General features: G+C 49.1%; 2 non-coding genes across 2 annotated transcripts; both read right to left on the reverse strand.

Moving 5' to 3' along the window:
• Window positions 1-4,142: 4,142 nt before the first annotated feature.
• TRNAF-GAA (transfer RNA phenylalanine (anticodon GAA)) lies at window positions 4,143-4,215 on the reverse strand. The gene has a single exon. It is a non-coding gene; the product is annotated as a tRNA-Phe (tRNA).
• Window positions 4,216-5,199: 984 nt separating this feature from the next.
• Window positions 5,200-5,271, reverse strand: TRNAP-AGG (transfer RNA proline (anticodon AGG)). Its single transcript has one exon. It is a non-coding gene; the product is annotated as a tRNA-Pro (tRNA).
• Window positions 5,272-11,864: the final 6,593 nt, after the last annotated feature.

Raw genomic sequence — 11,864 nt, forward strand, 5'->3', positions numbered from 1 at the left:
GCTGGTGTGACCGCAGGATGTGAGCACCTTGACCAGGGGCTTATGGGCAGTCTAAAGCTGGAACCTCGTGCCCCAAATGAATTGGCGGAATTTCCCTATGGTCCACACTACTGCCAGCATCTCTTTTTCTATTACACTAAATTTCTGTTCTGTTGATGATAGGGACCTGGACGCAAAACCGATGGTCGCCATCTCTCCATTCTTCCTTTCTTGCATAAGGCCTGCTCCCAGTCCTTTTTCTCTTGCATCAGTAGTCAATATGGACTGTCCCTGTGGATCGTGTTCTTGAAGGGGCACTGCTTTGCTGATGTGTGTCGTCCTTGATTTTCTGGAAGTCTCCTTGTGCCTCTTCTGACCATGTAAATGTTGTTTTGTCTCGTACGAGCAGCCGCACGTGGTGCGTCTTGGTGGCAAAATGCTGCACAAACTTACGGTACTATTCGGCCATCCCTAAGAATGACCTCACTTCCTCTTTGTTCTTCGGTGCGGGTGCCTCACATATTGCTTTGACGTTAGCTTGTTTGGGTGTAATGCCCTGCTCACTGATCTCATGACCTAGGTAGGTGACTGACGTCATTCCGAACCAGAACTTTTCCCATTTACTTCCAAGATTTGCACCACCTTTGCCAGCTTTTTGTTGTGGTCGGTTTGATCCTTGCCCATCACCAAGATATCATCTTGGAAGTACTGTACTCCCTCTATGTCTCTGAACAGTTTGTGCATTTGTTTTTGGAACACTGCTGCTGCTGACGCCAGGCCAAAAGGCATCCGGCGGAACTGGTAGCATCCGAAGGGTGTTATGAAGGATGTCAGTTTCCGGCTCGTGTGGTGTAGGGCTATCTGGTGGTAGGCTGATGTAAGATCAATTGTGGAAAAGCATCTTATCCCCTTTGTTTTTGCCAGCATTTCTTCTATCCGTGTTAACGGACACTTCTCCACAATTATGCACTTGTTCAGTTCACGTAAGTCCACGCATAGACGGACCTTGCCATTGGGTTTCATCGCCACCACCAACGGGGCCAGCCATTCTGAGCAGTTTATCGGTTCGATGATCTAGTTGTCTTCCAGTCTCTGCAACTCCTGTTGTACTGCGTCCCTGAATGCTATTGGTATATTCCTTACTTTGTGGGAAAACGGTGTGGCATTCTCCTTGAGATCTATTCTGTGCGTAAATTTAGTTAGTTTACCCACTTTTTCTCCAAACACTGTGGGGAATTCGCCTTTCATCTTTTTGAAGTTCGGTTGATGCTCTGTGCTGTTCCTCAGGACTTGCGTGTCCCCTCCTGGGTTCAATTGTATGCCCAAGTCGGTTTGATCCATCCAACCGAGAACAGACGGGCCCTTCTCTGCTACATATAGTTTGCACTCTGAGCTGCAATCTTTGAACTCAAATTTCAGGACTCGATACCCTACCATTGGAATGGGTTCTCCTGTAAACGTAACAGAACGTATGTCTGGGGGTTCAAGGTGCGATCCCAGGCTAGGTTTGAAGTTTTCGTTCCACACTGTCCATTGTACGATGGTGTTCGGGGAACCTGAATCTGCTACCATCTTGACCGGTACACCTCCTATAACCATGTTATGTTACATTGTGGTTTCTTGGAGCGTCTGCAGTCAATGCCCAGCACTTGTTCTTCAATGCACAGTACATTGTCTTCTTCGTCCACTCTTCCTTCTTCTCTAACCCCCAGGTCTTGCGTCACGTATTTCACTGTTGGTCTCTTCATCTTGCCGCGACACACTTTTTCAAAGTGTCCTACGATTCCACAATACATGTATTTCGCTCGGAATGCCGGACAACGTTTGTCGTACACCGCATGGGACAGGCTTCCACATCTGTAGCACGTGTTTGTGCCCTCTTTGTTCGGTTTCTTTGGCTGTGTGGGTTTTGTAGTCCATTTGTTTTGCGCCTTCCCTTCCGCTGCCGATGTTTTGCCTCTCTCTGGTGGTTCTGCTTCTTCGACCTTATTGACCATGGGCCTTGTGGTGGTCTCTCTCTTCACTGCGTCTGCACAACTTTTGGAAAGTTCTGCCTTTTTCACCATGGCTATGACTTCCTTCAGGGTAGCGTCTCCATTCACCTATAGTTTGTCTTGAATTGCTGTGTTTGTCGTGTGCATGACTATTTGGTCTTTGATAAACTCATCATGCAAGGCACCAAATTTGAACATGATTGCAAGTTTCTTTAATGCTGCGACATAGTCGTCTTTGGATTCGCCCATCGCTTGTTTCCTCTGTTGGAAGTTGTATCTGTCTATGGACGTGCACACCGCCGGTCTATAATGGTTGTTTAGGTCTTCTATCGTGTGCCGAAACACGTCGTCGTCCGCGACCTGTCAAGGAGTGGGGACCAGATTCTGAAAAACTCTGATTCCTTCTGGGCCTAAGTTGTGCAGTAATATCCTCTTCCTCCTCTTGCTGGAAAATGCATTTCCACTTTCATCCTCTAGGGCTTCCAAGTAGTTCATAAAATATTCTCTCCAATCCTCCCACTTCATCAAGGGCTCACCCGGTTTGGGTAGGAATGGAATTGGAGTTGTGAGTGAAGACGCCTGGGCACACATTTCGGCGCGTCTTTCTTGCGTTGCCTCTTCTCCCCTGGGACTGCCTGGTGCGTTTGTACTTCTGCGGTGCATTTGGTTCTGTTGGGGCTCCAAGGCACCCTCCTCTCCATTCTGCGCTTGTTCCGCCAGGGCCCTGGTTATCTAGTAGGAGCTTTGGTGGGTGACGTTGCTCCTGGAGGGGCGTAATTTCTCTCTGGTTTTCTCCTTTCTCCCTGTAGTGATAGGTCCCACGATGTGAGTTGTCTCCCTCTTTGGCACGTTTCTATGGTGCTTGGTCGTGCCTGTGTTGGCCTATTCCTCCCCCGCAGGGATCTATGTCTGCTCTGCTTGGGGTGGGGCTGCCTTCCTTCCTCTTTGTTCTATGAGGTATCCATGCCCCCTTCTCCTAGAGTGCTACTGCTCTGGGTGCTTGCCTGTAGTGGTGTTGTCCTCTGCCACGCACTCTTGCTGCTTGCACTGCCCCCCGGGTCTCTGTTCCACGTGTCTTCCTTGTTTTTTTATTTTTTTTTATTCTGGTGGGTCCTGGTGTCTTCTTCTTCCAGGTCCCAGCCTCGTCGCCACTTTAATGTTAGTGGAATCCCCACAAATGAGGTACACACGCTATGGAGGGTGTAGAATATTTATTAACTAAATACAACAAGAGAGCGCCGGGAACACGTCAGGACCGCTCGGCTATTCGCGCAGACTCGCCTCCAAAATGTCTGCCGCGCTCTACGTCATCGCGTTGTCCCGCAACGACTAGAGCGTGAAACTACAACAGACACTCTTGAACCGTGGTGTAAGGGTGCATGCCTTGGCACAAGGCTGCAGTTTGTGTGCCTGGGCAACAGGAATGTAGAAACGGCGTCTTCCTTCTCTTTTCTTTTGACGCAGGGCAACGCACCTAGAAGGCTTGTGGCACTGCCCTACTCCCAAAAATTGTAAATCGGCTACTCATTTTGGACTTGCATCGCTCTTGCACCAAGTTGCGTGGTGCAAAGAGTGACGCAACTCCGCTCGTAAATAGGTCCCTTTATTCCTGGGAGTGAGGATATCAGCCGCAGTCCGTGCAGGTAACAGCGGTGTGGCCGAGTAAGGGGGGGATTTCGAAGGACGATGCAGAAGGGATATTAAATAAATAATTAATTTTCCCTCTTCATCGTCCGTTGAAACCTTCGCCCAACCCGGCCCCGCCGCCTCACCGCTGTTACCTGCACGGGCCGCGGCTGGAGGATACGTTCCACGTTGTGGACGTCACAATACATGGGGTCCAAGGTCATTGAGCGTGATTGGGCCCTGGGCGTGAGGCTCTGTGAGATTCTGCTCTGAGGCACTGGGTGATCAGCTCACCGTGTGTGATTGTGCCTTTCAGTGTGTGAGTCACATCACTCACGGTGGGATAGTGCACCTGTGCACGAGGTGTGAGACTCACAAACAGAGGGATGGTACCGGAAGGAGGTATCATTGCAAGAAGCGTATAAATCATAAAAATGAGGAGGAAGGACAGAAGAATAAAAAGATTAATGTTGTTAATTCAACGTTTTCTTTCTCAAGTTTCTAAACTTGTAATGGTAGATTTTTGAGTCAACAAAAGGCATCTGCCGAAACCCGGGATCGAACCAGGGACCTTTAGATCTTCAGTCTAACGCTCTCCCAACTGAGCTATTTCGGCCGCTTCTGTTGCACTTTTGTGACTGTTGTAGTTCCAGTGAACACACCCTGGAGCTCTTGTGCACGGAATTGTTTCCGGGTTCACGGGTCTCATTATCCACCTGCCCCTCTCTCTGGTGAGTGCCTGCGCCTCTTTCTTCCCAGTGCCCGGAGCCTGGCACAGAATATACAGAGCAGGGTCCTGGTGCCCAGAATATGCCCATCACAACCACAGCTGCAGGATATCACTACGAAGGGCGCCTGAGGTCGTTATTGTACCCCTAAAATACACATCACAATGACTGTGCCAGAGAATAAGCCTTTGAAATACACCTCTGCACCCAAAGATGCCCCCGCCAGGTGACTGTGCCACAGAATGCGCCAATCAGAGCCAAGGCGCTTTAAACGCGTCCATACGAATTATTGAGCCAGAGAAAATACACGGGACATTTAAAGTGCCACAGAATTCCCGCATCTCTGATGCACCAATCAGAGTGAAGGAGGGCAAAGACCGTCCTTCTAACTTCACTCTGTACAGAAACACCCGATCATTCAAATATAACTAAGGCCCTTCTCAGAGACACCCCCTAGTGTCTGGATGGGGTCTCAGCCCTGCTGAAGTGTCCAGTGTGCACCCCCACGGCTCACCTTTCTGTCTCCGAGTTTGGTTTCAATAAAAGTTTCCAACCCCTGTTCTCAGCTTCAACGCGAGTGACATAAAAACAAACACCTCCTGGCTGCTGATGTGGCGGGGTCGCTGCCCCGCCCCCTCCCCCAGCTGTTTCTGCATCTGGCTCGGTGGTGCAGGGCTCAGCCCCACCCCCTCCCCCAGCTGTTTCTGCATCTGGATCGGTGATGCAGGGCTCACGTTCTTCCTTTGAGTGCGTCAGGGTATGTTTGTAATCAAATGCAAAACCAACCCTGGTTATTTCAAAGTCACTTTTTTGTTAATCGCACCTTTTGAAAGTATCCATTTATTGAAATATGACTTTATAAAAGGAAAAGAGGGCTCGTCCGGGATTTGAACCCGGGACCTCTCGCACCCTAAGCGAGAATCATACCCCTAGACCAACGAGCCAGCTGTGAAATACGGAGGTACATTTTGTGTATGGTGTGTTGATCTCTGCTAGGACTGTACCGGTATATTATATCATTTTTGTCTGTCCCCTCCTTAGCCACAAGAACTCCCAGAGGACAGATGGACGCTCCATGGCAGGGTCTCCTGACTCAGATATTCTTCTTTCAGCAAATACCTGCTTCCTTTTATTCAAAACTACAAAGAGATGGAAACATCCACCACACACCTCTGCGTAATATTGTGTGAGAGGATCACACATTGAGGGCCTCATTTACAAAAAACTGTCGCATCAGCATTGATGCATCAGTTTCCTTGCATCTGCATCAAATGCGACACTATGGATGCGCTGTATTTACAGTACAGCGCTCCATGGCGCACAGATTAACAGATGCGTCAGAAATTCTGACACATCTGTTGGCGCAAAAGTGATGCATTGCTGGAGTTGCTCATAAAACAGATGCAACTCCAGTAATGCGTCAGATCACATAGGCAAAGCCCATTGCAAAAGCCCTGCGTCACTCCTTACGCCTGGTTGGAGCATACAAAAGGATTTTAACTCAGTGAAATCACAGAGTGACGCAGTGAAATGTAAATCTCACTGCTCCCGCTCTACACAGCTTTTTGTGTGGAAACACCTACCCAGCATACTTTATACCTGGCGCAAGTATAATGTACCGCAGTGCTCTACAAACTGATACACTGGACGCAACGTCAGTTTGTAGATATGGCACAGTGTGGTGCACTGATTGCGCCGCCTCTGCGTCAAACAAAGTGATGGAGCGGGGGCGCAAGGGGCTTGTAAATGATGCCCTGAGTCTGTCAAGTTTATAAAAGTTTAATTCCTATTTCACTCAAGCCTGAAGCGTTTACATTAGGAAAGCAAGAACATGTATTTCTCCGAAAGGGATCATTCTACATTATTAATGGATCCATAGCAGATGGGTTACATTTTTTTAATTCATAAAGTCTATTTCAGTCCAATTAAGACAACAGACACTAAAGGGTTATAACGTCACAGCAAAGCACTAATAAGAAAACATCAAAAAACAATTAAAAAGGAGTCTAACTTATGTTAATTTATTTTCAGCCTAGCTTCAAGCCATCAAAAAATCCAGCAACATATCCAATATGATGCAATTCCACAATATTCAATTTTCAGGAGTCTTGCAATTACGTTTCATTATCCAACTTCTGTTCATTTTTCAGAACAACACTTTTTTCCAATCAGCCCAGTCAACGCGTTTCGTCCCTGAGGACTACACCAGGGTTCTGTATCCCAATACCATATATTTCGAATGGTGTTTAGTGTACCATCTGATTCAGTCTCCTTCTGGGGAATCAGTCTCTTCCCCTGGGTGGTATAGTACCCCCTGATTCATCTCGTCAGTGTGTCGAGGCAGACTGTCATGAGAAAAATACCTAGATTTTGGTTGCTCAATAGTTGTTGCTTCTAAGAATGTGAGGTCACGAAAAGTAGAGCGTACAAGTTTAAAAGATACTCAGTAAAACGCACTAATGCGACGCTAGGGCCCACACTGCTGGTGCTTATTTTTAGTGTCTAATAAGAGATAATGCCTAGTCAGGAAGGGCGCAGATGGTGTAAGCTCCAGAGCAGAGTGAGAGGCCATCAGGGTTACATGCTCACTCTTTTGGGTGTGACGGGCTGTGTCTGTGACATTTGTCCAATCTCAATCACTGGTGCATTCCTACAAAGGAAAGACACCTTTCCCCTTCAGGGAGTGTCCGCTGTCCTTGTGTGAGAAGTTGGCCTGATGTGCAGTGTTCACTATTCTAGTGATCACTATATATCAGTCCAAACAACCCTTATTGATGATTGGTTGTAAGTCAACCTTATAGACCAGCTATCCTAGTAGCATGGATACGAGCAGTCTAAGGCTAAGACTCTAGAGGGCGTGTTAAGCCAGCTGTTTTACCATCACATTACCCCTTGAACACACAGTGAAAGGACACCACACAAGTGTTATGAAAATAAACAATGTATTTATTAGAATCACAACAACCCTGTACTCTTTATGAGGACAGGGTGCTAGGCACACAACAAAACTCTTACGAAAATACTTAAGTTAGCACGTTATACACAAATGCCCGAGGGGCACGAAAAACCATATATTCTAAAAGTGGAATGCGAAATTACTAGCAGGTAAGTACAGTACTAATAGGCTTTGGAATCGCTAGGACTTGACTATAGAATCGTTAGATTACTTCTAGGAGGCCTAGGGTGCAGAGTGTGCACTCTCACGCGGGATGCGGGACAAAGTCTATGGGAGCTAGTAAAGGCAAAGTTAGTGTTCACGGGCGAACCCGACCTGGTAGGAAGAAAACGACAGTGGATCCTGACCCTAGGATAGTGAGGCTATGCTGGGACACCGAAGTGCCGAAGTTACCTAGCCCAGGGGCTGCAGCTGCATAGGTCTGAAAAGACGTCGGGAATCTCGTTGCCGGACCAGGAGCCTGGAAGAAGGAAGTTGCTGGCAGGCGACCAGTGAAGGAAAGTTCGATGGATCCAAGCCTGGATCAAGGAAGAAGAAAACCTGAAAGCAGAGGGGACCAAGTTCTTGAATCACTAGCCAGTGATTAAGTGGGCACCAGGATGGCACCGGGCGAAGTCACTAGGTGAGTGGGCGACGCTGGCTCTGCAGATCTCACGGACCAGGAGGCGTTGTCGGCGACCAGGATGGAGAGGCGAGCTGTCCCACGATGGATGAAGCTGTCGGCGTCGAAGTCACCCAGGATTGGGCAACAAGCCTTGGCTAATTCAAGCCCACGCGGTGGGCTCAAAATGGCGTCTTGAGTGGACCAGGAGGGTCCGGAGTGCTCCTCTTCTGGAAGGGAGCAAGGGCCAGTCTGGAGCAACCAGACTAGCAGCAGTGATGTCGTCGGGCGTCGTTCAGGAGGCCACAAGCCAGCGGGCTAGTAGCCAAACAACGCGGTGAGCAGCAAAAAGCAGAAGGGCCCCACGGCGATCGTGGAGATGCTGGGGGGCTACTCTTCGGTGCTGGAGCTGCTCAGGGTCGGGGCTTCTCGGACCCCAAAGCATTCACCAGGAAATTACTCGGCTGGCTTGCTGTGCAGAAGTCGTGCAGTCTTGAAGATGGCCGGTCCCTCGAGGTCTCGTCACACCCACGAATCTCAGCGTGACTGATGATGTAGGTAGAGGTCAGAGGTGCCAGGGAAGCCGGTTCTCGTCGAGCTGGGCAGTCTTGATCTGGAGGAGAGACTTGCAGCAGACCGCAGTGTTCTTAAGATGGTGCCTGCGGATGCAGGGTGACTACTCCTTAGTCACAAGGGAGAAATCTTAGGAAGAAGTCTTGAGTTCCTTTCGTGGAAAGTAGTTTCAGGATTCAAAGATGATCTGATTTGGAAGGGGGCCAGTTCCTACCTTTATCCTGTAAAAAGGGGCTGGCACGCGACTAAGTCCTGCCCTAGGGGTGGGACTAGGAGGGGGGTGGTTACACCCACTTCCTTGGCGGGCTTTTCCCCAGCACAGGGTCTGGAGTGACCCTGGAACTGGTTCCAGCCAGCCTATGCACAGTGAGCACCGGGGTGCCACGTGCAGTCACCTTCCTCTAAAGCCCTGCCTACCTACAATACACAAAACCCTGTCTGGGACGGTGCTGGCACCGCCCCTGGCAGGAAACCCTTTGTCCTTATCTCCTGCTCTGGGAGGACTCCCAGCAGCAGGAGGGCAGACTTGTGTCTCGGTGGCAGCATCCATTTTGTGGAGCTGAGGCTCTGTTTGACTTTAACCGGGGTTAGGGGTTACATACATGTCGTGTCCCTCTAGAAGGGTGGAATGCTAACCCCGTCGCCAGAATTGGCGAGGGGTTAGTATTCCAATTCGTATGACACCTTACTCGACATGTTTTGATAAAGCGATACCAGAGTTGGCATATAACCGCGAGGATTATAATGCACTTAAGAGTATATGGTATGCGATATCATGGAAACGGCTAAGGGATGGATCCCGAAAGCCGCAGACAGGCTCAGCTCATGCCAGAGCACCATCTCACACGATTCCAAGCACTCTGCCTTCAGGATTGTTAAGGCCTGCCATAGGAGTGACTGATAGGAGATCTGTGTGTCCATTTTAGGGTTAGATATAGGTATACTATATCTAAAGCAAAGGGTGAGTACACCACCTTGCCCCAGCTGTCGTGCAGCCAGTTGTGTCAGTTTAGTTAGTCAGCCCAGGGGTGGCATAATACATGCTTCAGCCCCTGGGAGACTTCTGGGTACACCTCAGCCCTGGGTACAGGGACTTGGAGAGGGCCCAGTGCCAATTCAGTACCTGAGTACAATTTGGATAGAGAGAACAGCTAGGCTGTGGGTCTGATTAGCAGGCCCACAGCCAGGGAAAGTCGTAAACCAGTGCAGCAAAAAGCAAAAATCTGGGTGATCATAGGATTGCAGACCCTACTCTCCTACATGACCCCCCCCCCAAACTTTGGGACAATAAACTAACCTTGACCAGGTGAGTCTTCTTGCTCTAAGTGGAAATACCTGGAGAGCCCATCAGCATTGCTGTGATCAGTACCAGGTCTATGCTCCACTGTAAAATCCATCCCCTGTAGGGAAATGGACCACCTAAGCAGTTTAGGGTTTTCACCCTTCATCTGATTTAGCCACAAGAGGGGCTTATGGTCTGTCTGAATGGTGAAGTGAGTGCCAAACAAGTAGGCCCTCAGCTTCTTCAGGGCCCAGACCACAGCAAAGGCCTCCCTCTCAATAGCTGACCAATTTTTCTCTCTGGGTGTCAACCTCCTACTAATGAAAGCAATAGGCTGATCATTACCATCAAAATTCAGTTGAGACAGAACAGCCCCCACACCCAACTCAGAAGCATCTGTTTGGACAATGAATGGCTTGGAGTAATCTGGACTCTTTAGGATAGGTGCTGTGCACATGGCCTGCTTTAGGTCATTGAATGCTTTCTGACAGCTTGCTGTCCACTGAACTTTCTTTGGCATCTTTTTGCTTGTCAGGTCATTAAGAGGGGTCACTATGGACCCATAATTTCTGACAAACTTCCTATAGTACCCAGTCAGGCCCAAGAAAGCTCGAACCTGAGTCTGGGTGATTGGAGGAGTCCAGTCCTTGATGGCCTGTATCTTACTCTCCAGTGGCTGAACCTGGCCTCCACCTACAAGGTGGCCCAGGTATACAACCTGTGTCTGCCCTATCTGGCACTTTGTGGCCTTGATAGTGAGGCCTGCCTTTTGCAGGGCCTCTAACACTTTCCTCAGGTGGACCAGGTGATCCTCCCAGGTGGAGCTAAAGACAGCAATATCGTCTAGATATGCTGCACAGAAGTCATCCAGCCCAGTGAGGACTTGATTCACCAACCTTTGGAAGGTGGCAGGTGCATTTTTCAGTCCAAAGGGCATTACCACAAATTGATAATGCCCTCCAGGGGTAGAAAATGCTGTCTTGGGTTTGGCCTCCTCAGCTAACCTGATTTGCCAATACCCAGCTGTCAAATCAAATGTACTTAAGAAGTTGGCAGAAGCCAATTTATCTATAAGTTCATCTGCTCTTGGTATTGGGTGGGCATCAGTCTTAGTGACTGCATTGAGGCCTCTGTAGTCTACGCAAAACCTCATCTCTTTCTTACCACCCTGGGTGTGAGGCTTTGGCACTAGAACTACTGGGCTAGCCCAAGGGCTATCTGAGGGCTCAATGACTCCCAGCTCCAACATTTTCTGCACTTCAGTTTTGATGCAGTCTCTAACATGATCAGGCTGTCTGTAGATTTTACTCTTGACAGGCAGACTATCTCCAGTGTCAACATCATGGGTACACCAATCAGTTTGGCTGGGTGTCAGAGAGAACATATGTCTGTAGGATTGCAGAACTTGCCTGCAATCCTGTTGCTGATGTTCAGTGAGGCTGCCACAAAAGACAACACCATCAACTGATCCATCATCAGGATTCTGAGTGAGCAGGTCTGGGAGAGGGTCACTCTCTTCCTCCTGTCCCTCATCTGTGGCCATGAGCAAGCTCATGTCCTTCCTGTCAACATATGCTTTGAGCCTGTTAACATGGAGCACTCTGAGAGGGCTCCTGGGAGTTCCAAGGTCCACCAAGTAGGTAACCTCTCCCTTTTGCTCAATGATGGTGTGGGGCCCAGACCATTTGTCTTTCAGAGCTGCTGGGGCCACTGGCTCCAGCACCCACACCTTCTGTCCTGGCTGGTACACAGTCAGAACAGCCTTTTGGTCATGCCAAGCTTTTTGAAGTTCCTGGCTGGCCTCAAGGTTTTTAGATGCCTTTTCCATGTACTCAGCCATCCTGGAGCGGAGACCAAGTACATAGTCCACTATGTTGGTTGCAGGCTTTTTGAGAGGTCTCTCCCATCCTTCCTTCACCAAACACAGGGGTCCTCTTCCAGGATGCCCATACAGAAGCTCAAAAGGGCTGTAGCCAACCCCCTGCTGTGGGACCTCTCTGTAAGCAAACAAGAGGCAGGGGATCAGGACATCCCATCTTCTCCTAAGAGTTTCAGGTAGTCCATGAATCATCCCTTTCAGGGTCCTGTTGAATCTCTCAACAAGCCCATTGCATTGTGGGTGGTA

This window comes from Lissotriton helveticus, chromosome 1_2 (assembly GCF_964261635.1).
Source record: "Lissotriton helveticus chromosome 1_2, aLisHel1.1, whole genome shotgun sequence".
Taxonomy (NCBI): Eukaryota; Metazoa; Chordata; class Amphibia; order Caudata; family Salamandridae; genus Lissotriton; species Lissotriton helveticus.